General features: G+C 45.0%; 1 pseudogene; it reads left to right on the forward strand.

Annotated features, from left to right (window-relative positions):
• Positions 1 to 25,869, forward strand: part of LOC138764735 (zinc finger protein 208-like) — a 37,559-nt pseudogene extending 11,690 nt beyond the window's left edge.
• The last annotated feature ends 1,599 nt before the right edge of the window (positions 25,870 to 27,468 follow it).

The raw sequence follows: 27,468 nt of genomic DNA on the forward strand, positions 1-27,468 counted from the left end.
TCCTAATCTCTACCCAGATCAATTCAACATTCTGCTCCACAAAGGAGTGATACCCCACCTCCCGTATCTTCCCATCTATCCTTCCAAATTATTTAATGGATATTTAATTCCCAGTCATCTCCAACATGCAACCATATGTGTATAATGGCTACAAAATCACACCCCTTTGGACTGGTAACTGGTATTAACTTTTTCTCCAATGCTCTGGGCGCTCAGATAAATTGCGCTTGTGCTTATTAATGTTTTTAATGTGGCTTTTTTATCTATTGTATTGATTTTTTTCTGTCTCCACTTTGATTTTCCCCTTTTCTACCTTTTGCTTCTGCCTCTATTTTACTTCTTTCTGTCATCCTGTAGATAATGCCATTCCCCTGCCATAGTTGCCTCACCCTCTCCAACAGCACTGGCAAACAATCCCCCGGGGGACATTGATCCCAGATCTGCCCAGGTGTGGACTATCTGGACAGGCTGGTGGAATGGACAAACATGTGGTAGATACAGGGAGGTACAGTCTGAGGAGCCCTGATGAGGGGTTGATGGAATGTATCCATGCTCACTTCCTTGATCAGCACGTTACAGAATCCACAAAGGAACTATTTTGCTGGGAAGTAAATGGAGAGTGGGTTAATGAAATCGAAGGTTTTTAGCTTTATGAAGAGGGACAGTTGACAGCAACGAGGGAGTAATGAGTAATGTTCAAAAGGCCGTGGTTTTACACTGGGGACCACAATTACAGGAACTCAGTTCCGAAACACAGGTGACACATTTGACGTAGGTGTGAGTATGAGCTAGTTCAGCACCAGCAAAATCAGGTTCGAATCCTGGGCTGTTTGTAAAGATTTTCTATATGTTCCACGTGTCTGTCCGGATTTTCAATGGGTTCTCTGGATTCCTCACACCCTCCAAAATGCACGGGGTTGAGGGTTAAATTGGCTGTAATTGGTCCACATTACCTCATTTGTGTCTGGCATGGGAATTTCAGTGAATCTGTAGATGACACTTCTGTCTATGATCATAAACTCTCATTGTCGTCATTCAAGGTGTGTGTGTGTGGAATGAGTCGGGGTTGTGGGTGGAGCCTGGTTGTGGGAACAGGTTTCGGACCTGGGAAGGTTCAGTATTGGGAGGTTGCTGATGTGTCCCGCGTGTTGTATGTGTGTGAGACGGGTGGTTGGGGGGTGTTAAGGGCTGCTGGCTCCTTTTTGAAGGGGAGGCTGTTTGTGTTTCTAAGGGCTGGGGGACAGTGTCTGATTGTGGCTGGAAGCACGAAGACCTGGAGAGGTTCTGTGGTGTCTGGGTCTGTAGAAATATTTAGAATTAAATATTTCCCATCCCAGCCAAACTTTCTTCAGAAGAAGTTTGACATCACACATCACCAGGTTCAAGGACAGTTTTTTTCCCACTGTCATCAGACTCATGAACAATTCCCCAAATTATGTTGCCTTTGTCCCAAATCAACTGATCCTTTTGTAACTCTGCATTTTGCACTCATGCACTGTGTCTTGTTGGGCAATGAATGAGATGTCTATTTGTCTGCTCATTGAACAACCTGTCACTGCCTTTTAAGATTCATGTGACAATAAACTTTAACAATTAGACCCTGGATTTGTCCCTTGGGTGAACGGACAGGCAATGTTTCAGTTCGGGACCCTTTCCTGAGACTGAGGGATAGAGGAAGAGGAGAGAGCAAGCTGGGGAGGGGAAACTGCCAAATCTTTCACTTTTCTTCGAACAGGGTGTCCCAGAAGTGGGAAACTCACTTCTGCTGACACATTTCACAGGGTCACAAGTTGTTGAGTCACAGGTCCATCCCAGAATACTGGAGTTCTCTGCTTTCTTCCAGATCCTCCCTGGGTTGTCTGGACCGTTCCCATTCTGATGATAGTTTAGATCCAGATGGTGATTAAGCGAGACAGAAAACTCCACAAAGTGATCATGACTAATTTATTAACCACAAGAAAACATTTTACAAAAAAGCAAAACAATGAACCTCTGGCCTTTCAGACCATTGGGGACTCTAGAACATTGGCTGAACAGTGGGGGAAGGGATGGGGATGGCATTTCCTTTGCAAAAACGGTGCTGGTGGCAGGAGTTCAGTCACATCCGGGAGCTGGGGAAGGTCTGGGTGCTGGATGGTGGGGAAGGATGGAGCACCACACACAGACCTGGACACTGACTCTCCTACTGCAAAGCCCAACCTCGCTGAGCAGGATGCACAAAGATCAAGTCACTTGGGTAAAACAGGACAATCTGTAGATGCTGTGGTCAATGCAGGATTGCAAGAGTGCTGGAGAAACTCAGCAGGTCACACAGCATCCACAGGAAGTCAAAGGCAGTCGACGATCCGGGACCGAGCCCTTTGCCAGTCATGCTGAAAATCAGGCCTAAATTTAATAAGTGGTGGGGGAGGGGAAGGAGGAGGAGCACAGGATGATGTGGATGCAGGTGGGTTGGGGGGGAGGGGGGGAAAGAGTAAGAAGCTGAGGTGATGGGGGAGAGAGAGTAGGGGGATAAGAAGGGGAGCTGCCTGACAGGAGGAGGAAGGGAAGAGGGTGGGGAACAGGAGGAAAGGAGATGGAGGGATCAGGATGCAGAATGACTAGGGGAAATGGTTCACAGAAACTGGAGTTCGATGTAATGCTGTCTGGTTTGAAAGGGTCAAGACAGAATAAAATGTGTTGTTCCTCCAGTTTGGTGGTGTCCTTGGTTTGGTAGAGCACAAGGCCATAGATAGATATGTCCGTGTGGAAAGAGTGTGTGGTATTGAAACCACAGTTGTGCCTGGGATTGAGGTGGTTACCCACATGCACCCTGGATGAGTTTTAGTATCATCTCCCCTGGAGGAGATATTGTGACTACCCTTCCTTATCCAAGCTCCCCCACCCCCATTTTTTTTTAACATGTGTAACTCGCCCACCCTCAGACACCTCCCCTCATAGGGATAAAACCCAGCCATTCCCACCTCAAGCCCCCAGTCCCAGGGTCAGAGTGCGGAAAACTGGGAATGTCAGATACAATATTCCAGGACAATTCAGGCCTTTCAGCCCAGAACCTTGTGCTGAGCTATACAGTATAAACCTACTCAACAATCTAACCCCAGCCAACCTCCTGCCAATATCTTTATATTTTTACTTTATACATATTTTTGTATATGTGCCATTATTATGTGTGTGTATTGTGCGTGTGTGTATTTGTGTCTGTGAGAGTGTATTGTGAGATTGTCTGTGTGTATTGTTTGTGTGTGTGTGAGTGTATGTATTTGTGTGTGTGTGTGTGTGTGTGTGCGCGCGCGCGCGCGCGCGCATGTGTGAGACTGCAGTCATGCACCAGCCTGCTCCTCGTGCTCTGTACACAGAACCCAAAATCACAATCAAAGGACAGAAACTACAGGCAGTGGACCTGTTCACTAACCCTGGCAGCACCATATCTTGAGCATTGACTATTGATACAGAAGTTAACTGTAGAATAGCAAAGGCAAGTTCTGCTTTCGGAGGAGTGTGTTCCACCGTATGGGAACATCAAGGAATCAGTGTCATCTACGAACTTGATTATGGAATTAGAACCATATACAAGAACACAGGTGAAAAGGGAATACAGAAGATGATTCAGTAAACAGCCTTGGGGCACACCAGTGTTCAAGATGAGAATGGAAGAGAAAAGATTGCCAGACTTAACAAATTGGGGTCCTCATTATTCCTGTCTTAAACCTACTCCCCTTGAGGCTCTGTCCCCAGTTCTGATCTCAACTGCCAGTGGAAACTGTCTCTCTGCTTCTATTCCTATCTATTCATTTCCATATAACCATATAACCGTTTACAGCATGGAAGCAGCCCACGTCGGCCCTTCAAGTCCATGCCACTTCACTTGAACAACTCCACTAGCTCCCTCCTTCTGCTCTCTGCCCATAACCCTCCAACCCCCTCACATCCATGTACACATCCAACCTTCTCTTAAATGACAGAAAGGACCCTGTCGCAACTATCTCTTCTGGAAGATCATTCCATTCTGTCGCCACTCTCTGAGTGAAGAAGCATCCTCCAATATTTCTCCTAAAGTTTTGCCCCCTTACCCTTAACTTATGCCGTCTTGTTCCAATCTCCCCTGCCCTCAGGGGAAAAAGTCTATTTCGTCTAGTCTATCTATTCCCTTCATAATTTTAAATGCCTCTTTCGCGGAAAAGTTTTTCCAGAACAACTCTCTTTATCACAAGTCCATCAGGCAGTGGTCAGCCTGGAATGTTCTGCAGAAACTGAGAGATGAGGACTCGATAAATCTGGTGGGATGGTTCCCTGAGCCGACCGTCCAGGTCATCTGGTGGAATGCTTCATCGCCAGGGCTCACAAACAAGCATCAGGACCTGGCCTGGCTGGCGGTGAGAGGAACCCTCCCAGTCGGATCATTCTTTTACAACTGGAACATCACCCTCCATGCATGTTGTCCATGGAATGGCTGCAGTGGTGTGGAGACTGTCATGCACCTCTTTGCTGAAGGCAGATTTGTAAAGAGTTTGTGGAGAAGGATGCAAGGGTCCATGTCATTGTTCATCACTAGCAACAGCGTGACAGAGGACTCTGTTCCTGGAGACACACTCCAACATCTAGACCATCGACTCAGTGAAAGACGCACATTGGTCGGCCCAAAACATGTTGGTCTTTTCAGTACACGGAGATATCGGTCAGGGAACGCTGCCGACTCGCACATTCCAGGCTGCAGGAGTACGTGCTGAGGGACATACTGAGGCTTGGTGCCGCCAACGCGAGGGCACTGCAGGGAAGGACCACAGTCTAGAGCCATCCCATTACTGGGTGCTGAGGGGCTGAGACTTGAGGGAAAGCCCCTCAACCAACAGAGGGGGGAGTAACGAAAAGGTGGTAAAGGGTATGGAGAATGTAAAATATATGATGAGAATGTATTGGTATGATTGATATTATAAATGTAAAAAGTCTTGACCAGTTTCTTATTTTGTAAATAACTTATTGTGAATAAAAAGTATTTTTGGAAAAAAACTCCCTTTCATATTGTCTCCATTAAGATCCTACTCAATCAAACCCCCCTCCTCAATGGAATCAACCTGGTTAAACTTCTTGACACTGTCTCCAAAGCCAGTGTTACGGGATATGTTAGAATAGTTATGGGTAAAATATATCTTTAAAAGAGATAGATTGTGGTGTTTAGTTTAGGTTACACTTCACAAAAGTCATCTCATTTAAAATGCTAGAGCTTTGCTGAAGTGAGACATTGTGTCCCAGTGACTTTGCAGAGACAATGGAACTGCTTTGCAAAGGACTTCAAAAGGAGGTGCAAATGGAATATAATGTTGATCATGTCCAGGCTCAAATACTGATAAGATCTTTCAAAATTTGGGTTTGGAGCCTTGGGAGAGGTCATTTGGTTTTTACAAGCAGAGAGAGGGGAAAAAAAACAAACAGGTGATTTCTCTTTTGGAGAGAGCGAGAGAGACAGAAGTCAGTTCTACAGTACCAGTTGAGGCTGCAACATGGTAAGCTGGCAGGCTTGTGGAAAACCCCATTTTGAAGATGGGTTGTGAGTTCTGAGTTCAGCCTGTTCAAAACCCTTGTAGTCCTTACAAGAGGAACTGCCTGGCAAGAGTGTTTGTCCTGAAATAAGGGAAAGAAGAGGAACTCTATGGTGACCTGGAAGAAGAGGTTATAATGTGGAAAACCCTGATGGGCCAGGTTTCTTCGGCAAAACACTGAAGTGACTGATAAGAGGAAATCAGTTTGTTTGTGTCCAACAAGAAACAAATTTTATGAAACCAACAAGAATCTTCCTGAGCAGCAACTATTTAACTTTAAGCATCAGAGCCTGGTGGAGATTCATAAATGTTGAATTCTGTGCACAGGATGAGAATTGCCTGAAACCAGTGAACTAGGAGAAGTGAAAAATGAATGGTTGGACAGTGAAACAGATAACTTAAACATACACATGAGCTTAGAATTAGAAGGAGGTTAAGTTGATAGTCATAAGCTAAAGATTGATCCTATTATGTTTAAAGAAAATTAAAAAACAACTTTTGTTTAAGTAACCATTGTCTTGGTGAATTTCTATTGCTGCTGGGTTTTGGAGTTCTATAGGCTCATAACAATAGAATGACCACTTTCTGTGAGAACATTGTTACCACTGTTATGAGCCCAGAGGACCCCAAAAGTTACTTTTAATTTTCTTTAAATATATTAACAGGATCATTAACTTATTACTATTAACTTAGCCTAACTTAACCTCCTTCTAATTCTAAGCGCACGTGTATGTGATGTGCGTGTCAGTTCAGAAAAATTCTTTAATTCACAGTCCAATCTCACTTCTCACTCCTCCAAGTTCACTGGTTGCAGGCAATTCTTATACTGTGCATAGAATTTAACATTTATGAATTTCACCAGGCTTTTGTGCTTGAAAAGTAAATGGTAACTGCTCAGGAAGGTTCTCATCAGTTTTCAGAGAGAGATTTGTTGCTCGTTGGACACCTACAACTGATTCCTTTAGATCAGCCACTTCAGTGTCTTGCCAAAGAAACTTGCCCCATCAGGGTTTTCCAGATGATAACCTCTTTCTTTCAGCTCACTACAGAGTTCCTTTTAGTTTCCCTTATTCCAAGTGAAACATTAGGCAGCCAGTCCTCTCCTCTTTTATGATGGGTTGACTAAATTAATTAATGTAAGATATAGTATGGTTAATTATAATTTTTTGCATCAATTATATTTAACCCCTGAAAAATTGAAAAACTATGGATTTAGAAATTCAGGTTTGTGTTTTACGTGTGGATTATGTGTTGGAACATTTCTACCTTCCGTTTGTTTTTTTTTGATAAAGTTCATCTTTTTATGGTTTAAAATTAGGATTTTTCTTCAAAATTTGTTTAAAATTCAATTTCCTTTAGATCCCATAAATTTTTTGTTAGGTTATTTTACTCCGTTAGTGGGCTTGGGGTTGGATACGTTTCAGACAGCGTTTATTCATCTAACATTGGCAGTTGCTCGTAAATGTATTGCTGTGTCTTGGAAAGATGAAGCGGAATTAAATGTAGTTTGATGGGATAATGAGTTGAAGTCATGTATTTATATGGAGGAAATAACATACAACTTACATAATAATTATGATATTTTTGTTAAGATGTGGACACCGTATATGAAGAATATGAATTTAGTAACATTGTAAATTATTGAATATTTTTGTTTATTTTTAATGCTTCCCTTTAGGGATCTGTTGTGGGAGGGGGGAGGGGATGGGTTTGTTTTACTGTTTTATTATTAGACTACTTATTCTGTAAAAGTCTGTTTATTTTTATTGAAAAAATACTAAATAAAGTTAAAAAAAAACACCTACTTGTGAAGTCCCTATAGGCATCCTTCAAAGTTTTTGCAAAGGCACCTGGAGCGGGGACTGTCTGGCTTGAGCGGAGCTCTGGCATTTTAAATGAGATCTGAATGTGACCTACACTAAAAAAAAACCCTGCCACAATTTATCTTCTTTAAAACATATTTATATACAATATAAAATAATCTGTCACACTACTCTGATGTGAATTGCCCACTCAACTGGGCAGCACGGTTAGCATAGTGGTTAGGCAATAATGTTACAGTGCCAGTAACAGGGACCAGGGTTCGAATCCCACGCTATTTGTAAGGAGTTTGTATGTTCTCCATGTGTCTGCATGGGTTTAAAATTAGGATTTTTCTTCAAAATTTGTTTAAAATTCAATTTCCTTTAGATCCCATAAATTTTTTGTTAGGTTATTTTACTCCATTAGTGGGCTTGGCGTTGGATAAGTTTCATGTCTACATGGGTTTAAAATTAGGATTTTTCTTCAAAATTTGTTTAAAACTCCATTTCCTTTAGATCTCCTAAATTAGGTTTCCTCCCACCCTCTGAAATGTATCAGGGATTGTAGGTTAATTGGGCGGCATGTGCTTGAGGGCCAAAAAGGCCTGTTACCTTGCTGTATGTCTAAATAAAACTAGGGATGTAATGAGGCTTTATGAAGCATTGGGCTCCATATCAAAGAAAGGATGGGGGAGAGGGCACAGGGTTTAATTACAAGGATTAATCCTGGAATGAATCTTTTTCATGTAAGAATTTGAAGGCTCTGGGATTGTATTCACCAAGGTTTAGAAGAATGAGGGTGGAGGTCTCATCAAAACCCATAGAATACTGATATAGTGGACATAGAGAGGAGGTTTCCACTGGTGGGGGAGTCTGTGATCAGAGAGTTCAGCGTCGGAATACAAAACGTCCCTTTAGAAAAGAGAGGAGGAATTTCTTTATGCAGACAGGGTGAATTTGTGAAATTCGTTGCCTTGAGCAATCAAAGGTTGGGAGGAGAAGGCAGAATAGGTTGAAAAGGGTAGTAAATTAGCCAGGTGCAATGGACTATCCCGCTAATGATCTTGTGGTATTCCCTTCCAGAGAACCTCTGATCTGTTCCCTGGCAATAGAATCCTTTATCACAATAGCTGACCTCTTCTAAGAGCCACAGGGCCGGTGCACGGTGCACCCCCCCTTTACAAGATGCAAATTGCTAAACATGTTATTGAGGTGCCCTGGACTGACTGCTATTCTTCCCGTTCCTGACTGTCACCCCTTCCTCGCTGCTTTATTCCATCTTATTCCCAGTTCCAATTAATACTTCGCTTCCCGGTTGCAGATTTAACGAGGAATGTCTCTGTAAAGCTCAAACCCGAATTCCCCCGGGCCGCTCCTCTCTGATTGACAGCTCAATCCGTCCCTTCCCGGGTCGCGGCCGCCCAGCCGCAGGCAGAGGAGTGCGCGCTGACGCCATAGACACGCGTAGCATCATGAGCGCCGTTCCCTCAGTGACGGACCGGCCCACTGAGGCTAGTCGTGGAGGTGAGATTTCCCTTGGGCTCTGCGGGCCCTGAGCGGCCGGGTGTCCGTGTTCTCGGGGCCCGGTGGGTGGGTGGGGGGTGAGTGCCTGTTCTCGGGGCCCGGGGAGGGGGCGTGAGTGCCGTGTTCTCGGGGCCCGGGAGCAGGTAAGTTCCGTGTTCTGGAGGCGCAGGCCCGGCCCTGGTTTGAGCCGCGCTGCCAGGGATTCAGTGCGGTCTTTGGCGATCAGCGGCTTCGGGGAGGGGGGCGAGCGGCACAAAGGTCGGCTGGGGCGAGTCCGGCAGGGAGTGAGGGCAACATCCAGGTGCAATGGAAGCTGTTCAGTGGGCAGCACAGACAGCGACAAGTGAAGCAGCGAGGAGGGTGTGAGGGGCCAAACTGGCTGCAAACATGTCCTGGTCATGGCACCGGGAGGGGTTGTGTCATGAGAAGAGACTGCGTTCCCTGAACTTTTGGAGGGTGACGGTGACCTTCAGGGGGAGGGAGGTGAGGGGGGGGGGGGTTCCCTAAAAAGCACATTGATACTGAGCCTCTGTGAGAAAATTGTGTCAAAGAAAGTAAACGTTTGTTTCAGAAATCAGTGGAAATTCCGAAAGATTGGACTGATTAAAATGTCTGACTTGTAGATATCTGAAAAAGATGACTTGAGTAATTTAAATTTAGCCCTCAGTTGTTCAAAAGAACCAAAATTATTTTGAAAAAAAAATCTTTAAAGTGATTAATCACCTGTCCACACCACTCTCTGAAACTTGCATCTGACAAAGAAGGTTTTTAAAAAAGATTATTAGTTATAATACAACTCGCAAGAGAAATAATATTGATTCCAAATATGTTTCTAAATTGTGCCCATATTATCAATCTATCTCTCATCATTGGGCTACTTATTAATTTAGGGGGGAAAAAGTAAGAAGGACCCAAGGGCTGCCAACATGGATTTTTTTAAAGAAAAAATCAGTTCCATTTCCACCCAAGAAGGCCAGTCAAGTAATTTTTATCAAATGAGTAATTTGATGGATTTGAGAACAATTTTTCTAGTTAAGATTAAGAGTGTTTTAGATTTGGATTTGTCACTTCCAGATGAGGAATGGGATATTGTTCTAAATTTGATTAATGAATCAATGTATGTGACATTGTTGCCATTTAAGGTTGTACACAGAATACATATTTCAAAAGTTAAACTATCTTGCTTTTATTCTGATATTGATCCATTATGTGATTAAATGTAAATTTTTTGGGGGGGCTTCATTGATACATATGTTCTGGTCTTGTCCCAGTTTAGAAAATTTTTGGAAAAAATACTTTCCAACTTTATCATCCATTTTTTTTAGGTCAAATTGGTCAATTTGTTTTTTCTCAAAAAGAGGAAATACTATTGACTTCATCTCAGAAGCAGGAGTAGACAGGCAAATCTGATGAAATGGAAAGACAGCACTCACTTACCCATGCTCAATGCTTGCAGGAGGTCATGTCCTTCATAAGTTTAGAAAAAGATCAGATATAATGTGAAAAATGTAAAGGTGATTTTTTTTTTTTACAAGACGTGGGGCCCATTCATAGAGTTTTATCATAATTAGGGTGTTTGGATCCTCCTGAACAGCGTTGTCTGGTTTCCGAATATCATCCTTTGTTTACCCCCTCCATAAATCTTCGTCTGCGAAGCCAAGCCAAAGATATTAGATATGCAAGTTTGCCTTGTTTAGAGGGAGGGATTTGATTAACAGGGTTTTTTTCTTTTTTTTCCCAATATTTGGAGATAATGGTTTGATTTGAAAGGGTGCACACAATTTATACCATGTATGATCAAGGTTTTATTTGAAATGTTCAATTTTTTGGTCTTTTTTAAAATTCCAGCATATGTATTAATCTATGTGTGTGCTTTTTATTAAATTCAATAAAGATATTTAAAAAAAAAAGATAAAATAAACAAAGTGAATAGTGATGACATTTTCCCAGTGCTGGGGAGATCATGGACAACCAAGGGGCAACTTTTACCCACAGAGGATAGTGTGGATCTGGAAGGAGCTGCCAGGGGAAGATGCAAAGGTGGGGACAATTATGGCCAATAAGAGATATTTAAATAGGCACATGGATGGGAAAGGTTCAGAGGTTCATGGTCCAAACACAAACAACTGGGACTGACTCAAATAGTTGGAATGAATTGGGCAGAGTGGCCTGTTTCTGTGTTGTCTGTCTCTGCGACCACCTCTATGAAGAGAGTCATGGGTGAGAAAGAAGGCAGTTGGATCCTCTCCTATGCTAACAGGGCGGAGCAGAGAAAACCAGCGAGGTACTGGAGCTGTCCTGGAATTGAAGTGTTGGGTCTGGTCCTAATCTCAGCCTGAGGACACAGGGCCATGGAGTTTATACCCAACACTGGGATTTGACTCTAGCTGAATTGTAAGGCTTTGTCTGGAGAAACAATCCCTCCAAATGGTGATTCCAAGACAAACCGACAGGAACTCCAATCTAGAGATGGAGGCATAAGATTCTGTAAACACTTGGAGCAGGTTGGGCAACATCTCCAGGGAGAGAACCAGAGTTTCCAAAGCATGTGTCAACTCTGTTTCCCTCACCACAGACACTGCCTGAGCTGCTGAGGATTTTCAGCAGTTTTTGACTGTCTCAGACTTCCAGCAACTCCAGATTTTGTTTTTTTTTTCATCTAAATATCGGAGCTTGAGATTATGGTCTGAACTGAAGTGGAGTCGGTCTGCACTTGCAGGAATTTAGAAGGATGAGAGATGATCTAATCAGCTTCTCGTGATTTACAGATTGACGTGGAGAGATGGAGAAGGTGGCAATTGTATCAAATGAGCTAATCTTTGATCTCTGCCATTCCCATGTGGATCTGTGACCTGACTGCTCCTTCACAGTGGACCTCAGTATCTGCTCTTCCTGCTTGCTGGACTCTGATCAGTGAGTATCTGTCATGGCCTCACTCCTCCAGCTCCCTTCCTCAGTATTAGCAATCTCATGCTGATGTTCAAATCCTGCCTTGGCCCTCACCCTCTCTGTAGCCTCCCCAGTATTGTGACCCATCTCTCCTCCCCGATCTGTGACCTCAGTTTGCACTCCAATCATTTCTCCTTTCAGATTAGACCCTGTGTTCTGCAGGGATCGGAGTTAGGTCCTCTACTGATACATGAATGACTTTCATGAGAATGTAGGAGGCAGTGTCAGCATGTTTACAGAGGATATCACACTGGGTGGGTACAGTGGACAGTGACATCAGGATAGAAACCTACTGAGAAAGTGGGCAAAGGAATGGCAGATGGAGTTTAACTCAGACAAATGCAAAATGATGCATTTTGGGGAATTAAACCAAGCCAGCGGTGCTGTGGAACAGAGAGACCTTAGGATGCAAGTACCCTGAAAGTGGTGACGCAGAGGCACAGGGTGGGGCAGAAGGTTAATGGCATGCTTGCCTTCATCAGATGAATCATTGCGTGCAGAATTTTGAATGTGATCTTCCAGTTGTACAAAATACTGGTTGCTCCACACTTGGAGCGTGATGTAAGGTTCTGGTTGTCCCACTGCAACAAAGGAGCCATTAAACTGCAGTGTGCAAAAAAGACTCTCAAAATGGTGCCTGAATTGGAGGGCCTGAGTTATGAAGAGGGATAGGGTCAGCCTTTGCAGGTTTCCCTAGGGAGAGGGACTGAGTAGGTGGCCGAGGGAGGGGAAATGCCAGGGGGGTATAAAATGATGAGAGGCACCAATCAGGTTGACAGACAGGGTCTGTTTCCCCTGGGAGAAGTGTGTAAAACTGGAGGGAATGGGTTGAAGGTGAGAGGGAGGTTTAAAGGGGAACTGAGGGATAAATGTGTCTCACACAGAAGAGTTAGTGTCTGGGATAAGCTACCAGAGGAGATGGTGGAGGCAGGAACAGAGGCAAATGGACAGGTACTTGAATGAACAGGACATGGAGGTACATGGAATCAATGCAGGAAGATGGAGTTGGTGTGGATTGAGGTGATGGTCAGCATAGATGTGGTGGGCCAAAGGGCAGTTTCTCTGCTGAACAACTCTGATGATAAGCCTGCAGTGGCTGAGGCCCTCAGCTCTGAGCTTGTCTCCCCGAACCCTTTGGCCTTTGAGATGATCCTTGCACCCTCCCACTTTGACCAAGCTGTTGATCATCTCTCTGAGTATTTTCCACAATGGTTCCCTAATTCCACACACAATCGGACAGTCACTGACACAGTCCTGTGTCCACACATCACCACAGAAACCGAAGCAGGAGTTTCCCACCTGTCCCCTCAGACCTGCCTCACCATTCAGTGGAATCATTGCTGATCTGCCCCAGGACTGACCTCCTCTTCCCTGTCAGTTCCACATCACTCACAATTTTCAGATAATTCACAACATGATCATTTCTCCTGTGATCTGGCCTTCCCAACCCACTGGGATAGACATTCCAGAAATTCATCTACCCCTGTCCCTGTGCTGAAGTTGTGTCCTTGTAGGGCAGTGATTTGTCTCTCCTTGTCCATCACCCTGCTGTGCATTACTGGAGCTGGACTGGGCAGTGCAGGTGTGTCCCAAGTTGGGTTGAACAGGTTTGGGTCCCTCCAGTGTGATGTTGGCTGGTGCAGAGCTGTCTTTCCACAGATGGATGAGTGGTCTGTGACTTCATACTTGTGACTTGTGGATGTCCTCGATAGAGTGAAGACTGATGCCCATGGTAGTGTTGGCTGAGTTCACAACCCTTTGTTCGCTTCCTCTTTGCCGTCTGTGATTCTGCTGATGACCGTAGTGCCATTGGCAGATTTGTAGATGGCATTTGAATTGTGCCTAGCTCCACATTCATGGGTGTAGAGTAGAACAGTGGGCAAGTATCCATGTGGTTTGCCTGTGTTGATTGTCAGTGAGGAGCAGACATTGTTTCCAATTTGTACTGGGGTCTTCCGATGAGGAAGTCAAGGATCCAGTTGCAGGGAAGGAGGGGGTGCAGAACCCCAGGTTTTGGAGCTTGTTGACCAATACTGAGGGTATGATGGTGTTGAAAACTGAGCTGTAGACTGAGGTCATAGATGGATAACCTTTGAATTTTACCAGCTCTTTTGTGTGTTACATTCCAATCTTAGTGTCTGCAGCATTTCCTGTTTAAATTTAGAAATACAGTGCAGTAACAGTCCCTTTAAGCCCATGCTGCCCAATTTACACCAATAACACTACAACTCCGGTACATTTCAAACAGTGGGAGGAAACTGGAGCCCCTGGGGAAAACCCATGCAGACATGTAGAGAACGTATAAACTCCTTACAGTCAGCATGGGATTCAAACTCTGGTCCCAATCACTGGTGCTGTAAAGGTGTTGCATTAACTGTTACACCAACTGTTCTGCCCCAACCATGTTGCTGTTGATATTGTTTCTTAAAGTGAGGCAGATGGAGCACTTTCTGGAGTGCCGGGTAATGTTGACTCCATTCCCCCTCTTGTGGAACAGCAGAGACCAAGAGTTCATTAATAACCTCAACAGCAAAAAAACCAAACGTGTTCAAGTTTATTGTCACGGAGAGGCAGTGATTGAGGTTGTTTTGAGACCAAACCAATGGACATCTCAGGATGGTGGTGCTACTGCAGCTGTTGTCATTGATGCGGACCCGGGAGGAATGGAACAGTAGAGTTGTATCTGTCCAGTGTTTCCATCGAAGGCCCTGTACATGTTTCATCTGCCTGTAGAACAGGGATGGTGGCAGTTTTATTTAATATCAAAGATCCATAGAGTGGGTTCCCTGGATGGTGATGCCCTTGGTTCGACAGCCCAGACCTCGAGTGTTATGGACTCAGAAGAAGAAACAGATTGGCGCAGGTCGCCAGAGTGGAAAAGCAAGTCTCGGAGAAGGTCCTGCGGGGAACCACAACATCAGTGCAGCACAGGGCTTAGTGGTGCAAGGTCACACACCTGGATGCCAGGTGTGGGAGGCCAGTTTTTGGGGAGGCCAGTTTTTGGGGAGGCCAGTTTTTGGGGAGGCCAGTTTTTGGGGAGGCCAGTTTTTGGGGAGGCCAGTTTTTGGGGAGGCCAGTTTTTGGGGAGGCCAGTTTTTGGGGAGGCCAGTTTTTGGGGAGGCCAGTTTTTGGGGAGGCCAGTTTTTGGGGAGGCCAGTTTTTGGGGAGGCCAGTTTTTGGGGAGGCCAGTTTTTGGGGAGGCCAGTTTTTGGGGAGGCCAGTTTTTGGGGAGGCCAGTTTTTGGGGAGGCCAGTTTTTGGGGAGGCCAGTTTTTGGGGAGGCCAGTTTTTGGGGAGGCCAGTTTTTGGGGAGGCCAGTTTTTGGGGAGGCCAGTTTTTGGGGAGGCCAGTTTTTGGGGAGGCCAGTTTTTGGGGAGGCCAGTTTTTGGGGAGGCCAGTTTTTGGGGAGGCCAGTTTTTGGGGAGGCCAGTTTTTGGGGAGGCCAGTTTTTGGGGAGGCCAGTTTTTGGGGAGGCCAGTTTTTGGGGAGGCCAGTTTTTGGGACACAGATGTGGAGATAATAATGTTTTTTGTAATATACCATGCTCTGAAATTCATACTTGCCACAGCTAAACAGATACTTTAGCATAAATCCATAATATATAGTGACTTAGATTTTTAAAATTTATTGCACAATACAAGCCCTTTGGCCCACAGTATTGTGCCAATCAGGAACAGGTCTGCACAAACACCTGGACAGTAAAGATGCATTAATCAGGTCTACAGCTGACTACAGTTCCACATTTAACACCATCATCCCCTCAAAACTGATCAGCAAACTTCAAGGCTGTAGGACTCAATGTCTTGCTGCGTAAGTGGATCATGATTTCCTCACCTCCAAACCACAATCCGTGAGGATTGGTAACATCTCCACAATCTCGATCAGTACTGAAACTCTACGGGGCTGCGTTCTTAGCCACCTACTTTACTCCTACGTCTCTGTGGCTCGGTACGACAATAACACCATCTACAAATTTGCCAACAATAGTGGGTTGTATTAAGGAAGGGGATGAGTCAACACACAAGAGGGAGATTGAAAACTTGGCAAAATGGTGCACCAACAGCCACTTTGTACTCGATGTCACCATAACTAAGATGCTGATTGTTAACTTTAGGAAGGGAAAGCCAGAGATATACAATCCAGTGATCATTGGGGATCTGAGGTGGAGAGGTTGAGCAAATTTAAGTTCTTGGATATAATGTTCTCAAAGGATCTTTCCTGGACCTAGCGCACTAATGCATTTTTAAGAAAACACATCAGCACTTCTTCCTCAGGAGTTTGTGGAGGTTTGGTATGACACCAGAAACCCTGGCAAATTTCTGAAGATGTGTGATCACGGTCTGGTATGGGAACACCAGTACCCATGAGGGTAAAGCCCTGCAAAATGTAGTGAACACAGCCAAGGACATAAGAGGCAAAATCTTCCCCACTATTGAGAACATCTGCAACAGTGGTTCTCAATCCTTTTATTTCCACTCACATACCAGTTTAAATGATCCCTATGCCATTGGTGCTCTGTGATTAGTAAGGGATTGCTTAAGGTGTTCTGTGTGTGGGAAGGGAAGGTTGAGAATCACTGGAAAAAATTGTCATTGGCCCATTTCCTTTGGCTTTCTGAAACCGTGCACATAACTAGTCAGGTATAATTAAAACAGTGGTTTTCAAACTTTCTCTTTCCACCTACATAACTATCCGTACTAATCACAAAGAAAAAGGTTGAGAACCACTGATCTACAGGGAATGCTGCCACTGGAGAGCAGCACCAATCATCAAACACCCACAGCACACGCTCTGTTCTCACTGCTACCGTCAGGAAAGAGGTATAGGTGTCATGACTCGTACCACCAGGTTCAGGAACAGCTGCTACCCCGCCACCATCAGACTCCTCCATGACAAACTCAATCGGGACTCATTTAAGGACTATTGTGTACTTTATTTATTGATTCATTTTAATTCTCTTAGTATTGCACAGTCAGTTTGTTTACATTCGTTGTCTGTACAAAGTTCTTTATTTGTTTACATGCATATGCAGTGTACAGTTTTTTTGCACTAACAATAAGTGTAATTTTGCCTTGCCCGCAGAAAAAGAATCTCAGGGTTGTATGTGATGTCATTAAATTTAAAATTAAATTTAGTCTACAGCATGGTAACAGGCCATTTCAGCCCATGAGTCCATGCTGCCCAATTTATACCCAATTAACCAACACCCCTGATACACGTTTTTGAACAGGAACCCCCAGAAAAAACCCACACAGACATGAGGAGAATGTGCAAAATCCTTAGATGTTTTTCCCAAGTTCCATGTACGAAAAAGAGAGAGATAATACTGGTAGAACCCCAACAATGGGTTCGGTTCCAGGACTCGCAACATAGGTTGAAATTATCGCAAGTTGAAATCAGGTAAAAAGCATGAGATTTGGTGGGAAAACATGAGATTTCACTAAAAACATGAGAATGTAACTATTGTAACTTTGAAATAATGTATTTTGGGATATTGTACTTAGGGATCTAACTAAATATTCAGTTACTATTGAGCAAGGAAAAAGGTGGCATTGAAATGGTCCAGAAAGCAGTTTGTTCAGGTCAGCAGCAGAACGTAGAGACTGTCACGCTGACCACTGGAGTCCCTTAGGGCTGTGTGGTCAGCCCGCGCCTGTTCACACTACTGACCCATGACTGCAGCGCCAGATGCAGCTCCAACAGAGTCATCAAGTTAGCAGATGACACAACAACGATGAGATGCACTACAGAGAAGATGCGGAAATCCTCATGAAATGGTGTGGGAATTACAATCTGAGTCTCAGCAGGAGCATCCTGACTGTCTACATCATAGTGTACAGTTCTGTAGACCATTGGTCAATCCACAGGATGGTAGGAGCGGCAGAGAGGATCACTGTGGTCTCCCCACCCCACCCCCCCCCCCCCACCCCCAAATCAACATGATATATTGGGATTGTTGTTTGAAGAGAGCATGCAAATCATGGAGGACCCCTCCCATCCACCCTGCACACAGCATCTTTCAACTATACCCATCAGGAAAGAGATATAGGAGTGTCTGAGCCAGCACCACCAGGCTGAGAAACAGCTGAGAGACTGTGAAACATCCAGTGAGACTGCTGAATGAACTGCTCATACTAATCCTCCGAGACTTTACTATTTATTAAATAATTTTTATGTATGCACTGCATATATATTGCTTGTATGTATATGCGTTATGTCTGGTTGTGTGCGTGTTTTTGCACCAAGGACCATTAGGTCGGGTTGTACTTGTACAATTGGGCGATAATAAACTTGAACTTGAAAAAGACTTGTTTGCTGCTGTCCCGCAGGTTAATGGAAGTGATATTTCCCACAGTGCATTGTGAGTCAGAACTCTCACCCATTCCTCGGCTTAAAATAAACAAATTCTAATGGCAGTGCACCCCGTCCCCTCTACAAAACTGCAATTGGTAATCCCGACTGCTGTGTTTCATCCCCCCCACCCTGTGACACACAAACAAAGTCTTCACTTACTATAGTCAAAGCAACTGTCAGTCAAAGTGTGAAACAAAGTCTGCAGACATTATGATTGTACTAAATACACAAAAGGTCTGGAGAAACTCAGCAGGTGCCGCAGCATCCAGAGGAGGGACATTTGGGACCTGAGCCCTTCGTCATGGTATGAGTGAAAAACAGGTAGACCCCTGAATAAAAAGATGGGAGGGAGGAGGGAAGGAAAAAGCCAAGAAGCCAGAGATGGACATGCAGAACAGAGAAGGGGAGAAAAGCTGAGAATTGGGCTGGGGAGGGTGTTCGCTCTGTGAATGCAGAACTGGAAGAAAGGAGACAGAGGAGTAGGGAAGGAAAGAGAGACGGGACGGAGGTTCTAGTGGAAACTGGAGGAGTCGGATGTTAATGCTACCCAATTAGAAGGTGCCCAGACAGAATATGAGGTGCTGTTCTTCCAGTCTGGGTGGCTTTGGTTTGGCAATGCATGAAGCCACATGTTGGTGTGGGAATGATGTGTGGTTTTCAAATGATAGTGGCTTCCTGGGGTTGACATGGGGACCCACCTCTGCAGCTTACTCTGGCAGCTGATGCAGATACGGACCACCCTCTGGGTGAAAATGTTGCCCCTCCAGTCCCTCTTAAACCTCCCCCCTTACCTTATCCCCCTTCGCTCATATCTCAAGAGATCTGCACACACCAAAATGCTGAACTGTCGGCTCTGTTTCTGTGCCCACTTCTACCGGCAGGTTCTCCACACCTCACAACAGACCTTTTCTCCCTGTTTAAACCTTCCTCCTCCTGGACACTCTGTTTAAGCCTTCTGCCTCCTCTGGACCTTTATATTTCCAACTGCCGCTGAGACATCAACCATCTCAAATTCACCATTTCGATCTCGCTCCCTCTTTGGCCCTCCACTCTCTCCACACTAATCCCAATCTCACCATCAAATCTGCAGACAAGGGTGGCATTGCTGTGGTCTGGCACACAGACCTGTATCTGGGCGAAGCCAGACAGCGACTCTAAGACCTCCTCTTATCCCTCCAACAGGACCCCACCAAAACTTGTTAAACCACTGTATCACTCGCCATCTCTGAACTCACCACTTCCAGTTATTTTCATAACATGGCCTCCAGCCTCATTGTTTCCCACTTGGACGGTGTCACGTGGGGTGATAGCGGTTGAGTGACAGGTCTCTAATGTGACTGTTGGTGGGTTGGGTGATTACAATGGGTTGGAAGTTGGCAATCCTTTGGTCATCACATTGGAAAGTTGACATGGGATGCAACAACATGTTTTTGAAACTCATTTAGAATAGTTTCTGGACTGTTGAGGATTCTAGGTAATACAGGTAATGCGATCATTGACCTCCGAAACAATAGCTGCCATGAGCTTATACATAAAAGTATGAAAGAATTTTTGCTCTCTCCCTCCTATCATCGTGTGTTCACAGAACTAGACCCCACATAACAGTAAATCCTGGGTTCATAATCAGTTCCTGGCTCCCTTATGTTTGTTGCCTCTCTTCCTATCCAGGGTGTGTCGTTCTGGAACATTGGCTGCAGAGAATGCCTTGCTGCTTCTCACTCCATCATCTTCTCTTCACAGGGTTAAGCAAGCGGTGCATTTCCAGGCAAGAAGCTTCAGGCAATGCCACATTATGGTCTGACACTCCAAATGGATACCTCGGGACCATGGTATCAGCCAGATTTATCAATGTTTTAGGAGTACGGAGATCACCACATGGAGAAACTGCACTCATTGTGCGTGAACTGGACTTGAATTGATTGGCCGACATGGAGGATCAGATGACCAGTGATACATCAGATAAAACACTCCAAAGTGAAGCACGTGGTGATGAGAGGCTTTCTTTGGACTTGCTGGAAACGCATCACTGCACTAACACTGGAGAGAGCCCGTTCCCCTGTTCCGAGTGTGGGGAGGGATTCGCCAGCTCTGAGGCACTGCTGCAACACCAGTATGTCTCCACTAGGGGGAGCCCATTCCCCTGCTCTGATTGTGGGAAGGGCACTCAAATCTCCAAGGACCTGGAGGAGCAGGAGTGTGTTCTCCCTGGGGAGAGTCAGTTCACCTGCCGTGTGTGTGGGAAGGCGTTCACCCAGTCCTTCAGCCTCCTGCAACACCAGAACATGCACTCTGGAGAGGGGGCCTTTAAATGTTCTGTGAATGGGAAGGAGTTCACTCGATCCTCACACCTGCTGAGGCACCAGAGCATTCATATTGGGGAGAAACCGTTCACCTGTTCCCTGTGTGGGAAGGGGTTCTCTCGGCACTCTGCCCTGCGTGTACACCAGCGGGTTCACACTGGAGAGAAACCATTCACTTGCTCCCTATGTGGGAAGGGTTTCTCTCAGCCCTCTGGCTTGCAGGCACACCAACTGGTTCACACCGGGGAGAAACTGTTCACTTGCTCTTTGTGCGGGAAAGGTTTCACTCAGCCCTCTGGCCTGCAGGCACACCAGCTGGTTCACACCGGGGAGAAACCATTCATCTGCTCACTGTGTGGGAAGGGATTTGCTCGGCCTTCCGGCCTGCGGACACACCAACGGGCTATCACCGGAGAGAAACCGTTCATCTGCTCCCTGTGCGGGAAGGGTTTCTCTCAGCGCTCCGGCCTGCAGGCACATCAGCGGATTCACTCTGGGGAGAAACCGTTCACGTGCTTCCTGTGTGGGAAGGGGTTCTCTCAGCCCTCTGGCCTGCAGGTACACATGCGGGTTCACACCGGGGAGAAACCATTCACCTGCTCCCTGTGTGGGAAGGGTTTCTCTCAGCCCTCTGGCCTGCAGGCACACCAGAGGGTTCACACCGGGGAGAAACCATTTTCCTGCTCACTGTGTGGGAAGGGGTTCTCTCAGTTCTCTGGCCTGCAGGCACACCAGCGGGTTCACTCCGGGGAGAAGCCATTCACCTGCTCCCTGTGTGGGAAGGGTTTCTCTCAGTTCTCTGGCCTGCAGGCACACCAGCGGGTTCACTCTGGGGAGAAACCATTCACCTGCTCACTATGTGGGAAGGGTTTCTCTCAGTTCTCTGGCCTGCAAGCACACCAGCGGATTCATACCGGGGAGAAATTGTTCACTTGCTCCCTGTGCGGGAAAGGTTTTACTCAGCCCTCTGGCCTGCAGGCACACCAGCGTGTTCACTCTGGGGAGAAACCGTTCAACTGCTCTGTATGTGGGAAGGGTTTCTCTCAGCCCTCCGGCCTACAGGCTCACCAGCGGGTTCACACTGGAGAGAAACCGTTCACTTGCTCCCTGTGTGGGAAAGGTTTCTCTCAGCCCTCTGGCCTGCAGGCGCACCAGCGGGTTCACACCGGGGAGAAACCATTCACCTGCTCTCTGTGTGGGAAAGGTTTCTCTCAACCCTCTGGCTTGCAGGCACACCACCGGGTTCACACCGGGGAGAAACCATTCTCTTGCAGAAAGTGTGGAAAGGGATTCGCCCATTTGACTTCTTTGCAGGCACACCTGCGAATTCACTCTGGAGAGAAACCGTTCACCTGCTCTCTGTGCTGGAAGGGGTTCTCTCAGCCCTCTGGCCTGCAGGCACACCAGCGGATTCACTCTGGGGAGAAACTGCTCCTTTTGTAGGATCAGATTCACTCAGTCCTCTGACCTGATCACACACCAGAGAGTTCACACCAGGTAGAAACCTTTCCTTAGCAGCAAGTGTGGAAATGTATTCGCCCAGTCCTCCTCTCTGCAGAGCCACTGGTGAATTTGCAGTAGAGAGATACCGTTCACCTGCTCTCTGTGCGGGACGGAGTTCCCTCAGCTCTCCAGTCTGTGGGGACACCAGCAAGTTCACCATGGACAGTCAGCATCTTTCCCCTCCACTGGAGGGTGTGTGTTTGAGGGGAGAGGGAAGAAGGTTAAGGAGGATGTTTGGGGCGAATAGTTTACGCATAGAGCAGTGAGCATCTGAAACAGGCTACCAGGTGGAGTTGGTTCTTGACAAACCCATAAATATGGAGGGAGGTAGTTCATGTGGGGGCAGCGGTTTAGTTTAATTTGGGCATTCTGTTCTGTACAGAAACATGGGCCGAAGGGTCAATGTTTCAGAGGCCCCAGGTTTAAGGATTGTTTTGTTGATGGGGATTTTCCTTGTAATATGTTTCTCCCCACTTTATTATTTGGGCTTCTACCCTCTTTCCCTGCTATTCTGAGTGTGGGGTTCCTGCTGTCTGTTGCCTTCTGTGGATGCTGCCCGACCTGCTGAGTTGCTCCGACATTTTGTGTGTCACTGCTGAGGTGATTGTGGTGGTGACCTCTGACCAGGTGCCTCAGTGTCCTTTAAAACACTTCGACCAGTGCCTGTGCCACTGTAATGCTTTTATTTGCTCACCTGTGGACTATTCCCACCAGTGATTTTTGTCCCTTTATTATTTCTCATCTCAACCCAGATTTATTCAACATTCTGCTTTTACTATCACCCTGATCTCATCCCGAATCAACAGTGTTGCCCCACCTCCCGTATCTTCCTGCTTCTCCTTCCAAGTTACCTGATGCACTTGGATATTTCATTCCCAATCATCTCCAACCTGCAACCACGTTTGTGTAATGGCCACTAAATCACACCAATTTACACTGATTTGTGCAACAGTTTATTAACCTTGTTTCCAGTGCTCGAGGCATTCAGATAAAGTGCCCTCTCACTCAGTGTCTTTTTCAATCAAGTTATAATGTGGCCTTTTAATCTATTGCACTGATCTTTTTCTGTTCTTCACTGTGATTTTCCCCTTTTCTACATTTTGCTTCCATCTCTATTTTACTTCCTTCTACTATCCTCCAGATATTTCTCCTGCCATAGTAGTCTATCCCTCTCCGACAGCACTGGTAAATAATCCCCTGGGACATCGATCCCAGTCCTCCCCAGGTGTAGACTATCCGGATGGGCTGGTGGAATGGGCGGACACATGGGGGATGAAACATGGAGGTGAATGCAGAGAGGTACAGTCTGAGGAGTCCTGACAAGGGGTTGATGGAATGTATCTGCTCGCTTCCTTGATCAACATTTTTCATAAGCCACAAGGAACCTATTTTACTGGGAAGAAAGTGGAGAGGCAAATTTCACCAGGAGAGCAGAATTCATAACATGGTGCAGAGAAAATGAGGATTGTGATCTTAATGAAGAGGCACAGATTACAGTGGCGAGCGAGTAATGATAAACGTCTAGAAGGCCTTGATTTTACACTGAGGACATACTTTCAAGAACATATGATAGTCTTAGGGAGAGTGAAAATAATTTATCAGAATAAATATGAGATTTATATGGGGAAAAATATAATGTTTTGCCACTCCCAATGAGTTCTAAAGTGATATTATTACCCACAGTGCATTGTGGTCCAGAAAGAACTCTGACTGAGAGAACTATCATGTGAGCTGGTTTTATGACATCATATTAAACCATCTTCACAACAATTGCATCTAACCCTGCCTCCATCTCCCTCGAATTTAAAGGTCCTCCTGCTCTAGCCTGTTCCTGTCCATTCCATGGTAACTCATTCACCATCTTCTGCATCTGCATTCTGGACTTACAGTTGAGATTTTAGAGTACCATACAACCCTGAGATTGTTTTTCATGTGGGGCAGGCAGATTTTCTTCGTATTGGGTGTGAAAAAAACTGTACTCAAGAGAGATAAGTATATAAAGGAGAGAAATGTTTACAACAAGGAAGTGCAAACAATTTGCAATATAGAAAATAAATATTCAATAACAAATAAAGTGCAAAGTAAGAGTTCTTAAATGATTCTGTTTGTTGTTCACTTGTTTGATGTTGGAGGGGTAGGAACTTCCTGAACTTGGTGTAATGAGTCTTGTGGCACCTGTACCCCTTCACTGATGGCAGCAGCGAGAACAGAGCATGTCCTGGGTGCAGAGTGGTTCTTCCTTGTTCTGATGGTCAAATCAGGCGTAGAGGGGATTGAAGTCAACTGAGAGTGACGCTGTCTACTGTGTCACCAGATTTGGAAGCAGGTGATGTCATTTGGGCCCTGCCACAGCTGTTGGGTATTCTTTGTTTCCATCCTTGTTCAGTATCTCCACTTTGCCCAGGAGATAGCTTTTTGTAGTTTGTACCTGTGCCTTGTGTTCTGGATGCCTGGACTTAAATCCCTGTGATCTGGCTCTGTCGATCAAATCTGGATCCCTCCGTCTCACCACCAGTGTAGGTTTTTCTTGTTATAGAACCACAGAACAGAAAGAATCTTTGGCCCTTCTAGTCTGTGCCAAACTATTATTCTGCCTAGTCCCAATGACCTTGACCCAGTCCACAGCCCTCCATACCCCCTCCTTGTCTACATAACTGTCCAAATTATTCTTAAATCCAAAAATTGAGCCACTTCAGCTGGCAGCTCATTCCACACTCCCAACACCCTCTGTGTGAAGTTCATCTTAACGTTTCCCTTTTCTCTTAACCCCTGACCTCTGGTTTATATCTCACCTACCCTCTGGTTAAAAAAAACATATCTGCCTATACCCCTCAAAATTTGAAATACCTCTATCAACTCTCCCCTCAAGGGAATAAAGTCCTCACCTGTTTAACCTTTCCCTGTACCTCAGCTCCTGAAGTCCAGACAACATCCGACTAAATCTTCTCTGCACTCTTTCAAACGTTGATTTCTTCCCTGTAGTTACCTGACCAAACCTGTACACAATTCTCCAAATTTGGCCTCACCAATGTCTTATTCAGCTTTAACATAACATCCCAAATCTGATACTCAATACTTAATGTATAAAGGCCAATATGCCAAAAGTTCTCTTTACAACTATCTACCTGTGACACCACTTTCAGGGAATTATGCATCTGTATTCCCAGGTCCCTCTTCTTCTGCACTCATCGGTGCCCTACCATTTACCATATATATCTTTTCTTGGTTTGTCCTTCCAAAATGCAACACTTCACACTTGTCTGCATTTAATTCTATCTGTGATTTTCAGTCCATTTTTTCAGGTGGTCCAGACCCCTCTGTAACCTTTGAAAGCCTTTCTCGCTGTCCACAACACCTCCAATCTTAGTTTCAGCTGCAGACTTGCTTATGCAATTTACCACATTATCATCCAGGTCATTGATATAGATGACAGACAACGATGGCCCTGGGACTGATTCCTGAGGCACACCACTTAGTCACAGGCATCCAGTATGAGAAGCAATCATCCACTACCACTCTCTGGCTTCTCCAGTATAGCCAATGTCAAATCCAGTTTACTACCTCACCATGAATCCTGAGCTTTTGAACCTCCCTGACTGAACCACCCATGTGGGACCTTGTTAAAGGCCTGACTAAAGTCCATGAAGCCATCATCCACAAATATGGTATATTTTTGTGAATTTGGAGCCTGTATATGCACATTTTAGGTATAAGTACGTAGTGGTGTTCTTCCAGCCTCTTGAGACCTGCGTCATTCCTCTTCTCCAAATTGATCATGTCAACCTTCCTGGAGTCCTGCGTGATGAAAAGCGATCCTCTGAGCAATCCATGAAGATATTTTTCTTTTTCCTCTACTCTATATTACTATATATCCTTTTTATAAATATCATTTTCTTTGGGAGTGGGGGCTTGAGGGAGGGAGGGTATGGGAGGGAGGGGTTATAACCATCATGTAATGATTGAAACTCTCTTAAATTTAAATTCTTACTGTTTCATATAATTGTTTACTAATTACATGTGTGGGAAAAAAATCTTAAATAAAATGTTAAAAAAAAGAACATCCACAGCCTTTTCTTCACATATTTAGGTCCATGACCTCACTGCTTGTTTTCATCACTTCCCTAGAGTCTATGCCAGTTTCCAGAGTAAATACTGATGCAAAAAAGCCCATTTAAGATCTTCCCCACCTCTCTGGCTCCATACATACCCGACCACTCTGATCATTAAGGGGACCAATTTTGTCCCTTACTATCCTTTTGCTCTTAATATATCTGTAGAAACACTTAAAATTGTCTACCAAAGCAACTTCATGTCTTAATCTTCCTGATTTCTTTCTTGAGATTTTTCTTGCATTTTTTAATACCCCTCAAGTACCTCATTTGCTCCATGTTGCCTATACCTGTTATACACCTTCCGAACCAGATCCCCAATATCTTTGGAAAACCAAGGTTCTCTGTGTCTGTTAAACTTTACCTTTAAACCTGACAGGACTCTGTACTCTAAAATTTTCACCTTTGAAGGTCCTCCATCTATCTCGTACACCCTTGCCCGAAAACAAATAATCCTAATTCACTCTTTCTAGATCCTTTCTCATTTCCTCAGAATCCGCCTTCAATTTAGAATCTCAAGGCCCAGACCGATCCTTCTCTATAATTAACGAAACTAATGGCATTATGATTATTGGACACAAAGTGTTCCCCTACATATACTTTCACCTCTCCTGCCTCGTTCCCTAATAAGAGATCAAGTAGAAATTTCTACTTTGTACCTATATATATTGATTTTTAAAACTTTCTTAAACACATTTGACAAATTCCAAGCCATCCAGCTCTTTTACAGTATGGGAGACCCAGTCAATATGTGGAAAATTAAAATCTCCTACTATCACAACCTTATGTTTCTTGCTAATTCTCTATAGATTTGCTCCTTCAATTCTCACTGTTTGGCAATCTATAATATAACCTCATTAGTGTTATCTTTCCCATTTCTCAGCTCTGCCCATATAACATCAGTGGTCAAGCCCTCTGATCTGTCCTGTCTGAGCACAGCTGTGATATTTTTCCTGACAAGCAAAGCCACTCCTTCCCTTTCATCTCCCCCTCCCCTTGCTCTATCAGAACCACAGAAAGCTACAGCACAGAAAACAGGCCATTTAGTCCTTATAGTCTGTGCTGACCATTGTTCCACTAGTTCCAAAGACCTGTTCCCATTCCATAATCCTTCAGACCTCTCCCATCCATGTATCTATCCAATTTATTCTTAAATTAATTAAGTCCGCATTCACCACGTCAGATGACAGCTTGTTCCACACTCCCACCACTCTGAGTGAAAAAGTTCCCCCTAATGTTCTCCCTAAACTTTTCCCCTTTCACCCTAAAACCATGTCCTCTCATACTTATCTCCCCCCAATCTAAGAGAAAAAAGACTACTCACATCCACTCTGTCTATATCTCTCAATAGTCTTGTAAACCTCCATCAAATCTCCCCTCGTTCTTCTTCA

Source organism: Narcine bancroftii, chromosome 5 (genome assembly GCF_036971445.1).
Source record: "Narcine bancroftii isolate sNarBan1 chromosome 5, sNarBan1.hap1, whole genome shotgun sequence".
In the NCBI taxonomy this organism is placed as follows: domain Eukaryota; kingdom Metazoa; phylum Chordata; class Chondrichthyes; order Torpediniformes; family Narcinidae; genus Narcine; species Narcine bancroftii.